We start from the raw sequence: 3,183 nt of genomic DNA on the forward strand, positions 1-3,183 counted from the left end.
GACTGGACATGGATGCTTTAGAGCTTACTAGTATCGCTTCAACACCGCAGAATGCCCTGGATGTCAGACTGTCTAGGAAACCGCGGAGCACGTGTTAAGTGTGTGTGTGCATTTCCTTTGTGGCAGAAAGAAGTGAATTGGAGAGAGTGTGTAAAGGACGCATCACACCAGAAAACGTGGTGAGCTATATGCTACTCTCAGACCAGCACTGGAACGCAGTGAAAGGATTCACTACAGTCGTCCTCAAGAGGTTGAGAGACGAAGAGAGGGCTAGAAGACATGACCAGCATGGAAACGTGAAAACCATGGGAAGAAAGCGAGGCGGCACTCAGCCATTTCCCTCCATGAAGTAATGCCTAGCAGCGGTCCCGTGGAGAGGAATGAACAGGTGTAGGGCGGTGGTTTTAGTGGGTAAAAATCCCACACACGGATAGGTACGGGCCTATTGGTGTCTTTTGAAGATTTCCACCGGCCCTCGTAAAAAAAAACACACACACAGATATATATGTGGTGAAAAGCGAAATGCTGCCGACGCCCAAGATATTATACTTCAAACTAATGCTAATGTAATGTACTATAAAGTAGTTTATAACATTTATCTTCATAGGAGTACCAGTTTTCATGATATTTGACTAAATAAATTTTCAAAATGTTGATATCCAGTTGTTCAAACGATGTTCGATTTCTAAAAGAATATATCTAAGGAACCATTAGACGTACAGATGTCAGCCTTCACTCATATTAAAGCTAGTTTAATATACTATAAAGCAGTTTATGGTGGTTTATCTTCGTAGGTGTAGTATTCTCAAATTATGTGAATTGTTGGAGAAGTTTGTCGGGGGGTGCGGTCAGCAAAGATTGTTGTTGATGAGATCTAGATATGTTGTATCTTCTGGGCTTCGTCAGAATCGTCTTTCGGGCTGTTTTGACGGCAGTCAAAAAACTAAGTCTTTTTGACACTTTCCACTTTAACCATATTCCATCATTGGAAATTTATATTCAGTTGTATTGGCTAAAAATAACTATAGTTTTGTGTTTGCCTTAAATGATGAAGCTTTTCAGCTTAATACAAGGTCCTATGGTGCTGGATATCTCTACTTACACTAAACATCCAAACGACATCTTTGCTGACCGCACCCCCCGACAAACTTCTCCAAGCATTAATCTACGGTCAACTATCTACACCTCTTATGTGAATTTTTATTTATCCTATTCATTAATCAGTTTACACTACGTCAATTCGGACTCAAATACAATAATCATATAAAGGCAGGAACAACTTTTTACTTCAACAGCTAAAAATATAAATCTAATTTCTTCAGGGCGGTTAACCGTATATACCCATGTTAATATGTACTTAAACCAACCGTAAGTACTTTGAAATTTATAGGAAGATTATTGATTGACCGTGTGTATAGATGAATGGAATATGGTCCGGGTGCGGTCAAAAAAACTCAAATAGTAGATAATTATACTATTTTATTGAGCCAACGTTTCGCCCCACGTTGCAGGGCTTCGTCAGGGCTGTTTTGACGGCAGTCAAAAAACAAAGTCTTTTTGACACTTTCCACTTTGACCATATTCCATTCATTTGAAATTTATATTCAGTTGTATTGGCTAAAAATAACTATAGTTTTGTGTTTGTCTTAAATGATGAAGCTTTCCAGCTTAATACAAATTCCTATGGTGCTGGATATCTCTACTTACACTAAACATCTAAACGACATCTTTAATAGTTAGTTTTAATAAGAAATTTGTATGCAAAGCAGTGAATAAATCAAGAAAATCACCCAGTTTTTGTGCTGAAGTTATGTTACAAAGTCAATACCAATGAGACACTGTCAAAAATCATGAGTATAGTTTGTACTTAGTCCAATGTTAGTCTCAAATCATTGGACTTGGAAGGATGTTTAAAGATTTCCTATTACAGTCTTTTCTGAGTGATGAAAAAATTACTTTGCCTTTGGAGTCAGATTTGAGAAAGTCGGGTTTATTTAATCAACAAATAAATGGTACAAACTGAACGGAGTTGTGCATGGCAAGAAGATTTAGTATTTGTTGTTTAAAGGCGTAAAACCTTTTGGTCATCAACGCCTATCCCGCATTTATTATTGTCTATTAGCTAAGGTTCTAAACAAGAGATTACCAATCATTTAGGATGATTTTTACAAAGCTAAATCGTATGATATTGGGTGTAAAAGCTTTTGTTTCAGGCTGACTGCTTACGAGAGCTGGGAAAGCGAAGAGGTGATTGGACGCGCATCGGTGGCGTAACAATGACCGCCCGCCTTCTCCACCGAGGGAAAAAAGGGACATGTTACGAATCGTTCCTCCAACCGGATCGGGACCGAAACAATTTATTATTGGTTCTGGCTCCCCACCTTCTTAGTAGCCAGGACAAAAGAGCTGGCGAGGAGTTTTTACCAAGCACCGCCCAGCACATATTCACGCCGCCTGACAGCTTTCCCAAGCTCAATTCACTAGAGCTACAAAAGCCTTCTTTTGTTAGGCACCTAGTCACTCATCTTTTCCAAGAACACTTAAGATCAACGTATTTTGAAATACTTGAAGATTAATTAAAGCCACGAGATATTCATTAGGTGATAGCATTACTAAAACCCTCGCCACATGACAACTAATAACAGAAAACATGTTATATTTCAATAAAATAACAATCTCGCCTCTTTATGAAAACGGACCCACAACGTCTTGATTTAAGTATTATTACTCTACTAAGGGCTAAGGGGATTATGTCTGAGGCGCTTGAGGTTAATCAGTTATAAAGTAACCAGTTAAGTTGTGAAACCTGTATTGTAACCGACATTAATGGCGAGAAGAATTAGCTACGTGGAAGATGAACTGATTCTATAGGCTTCGTACTTTAAGAGGCAGGTATATGTGTCTGAATACTATTGTTTATACACAGATACTATTATATTATGATAATTATGAGACCTCAAGAGTAATCAGACTACGATCCGATCCTCGACAGAAAACTGATTATATATATATATACGGTTGGTAGGCACCAAATTCGTTCCCAGTCTTGCCTAAAATACCTAGGAGTCATGATCGATGCACGTCTCCGCTTGATGTGTATATATGTATACAGTTGTAAATAACAATAAATAAATTATTAAAAAAAAAAATTATAAAAGCCAAAATACTTATATATTGTGCCCG

Source organism: Halyomorpha halys, unplaced genomic scaffold, assembly GCF_000696795.3.
Source record: "Halyomorpha halys isolate HHAL.00 unplaced genomic scaffold, Hhal_1.1 Scaffold989.1, whole genome shotgun sequence".
Taxonomy (NCBI): Eukaryota; Metazoa; Arthropoda; class Insecta; order Hemiptera; family Pentatomidae; genus Halyomorpha; species Halyomorpha halys.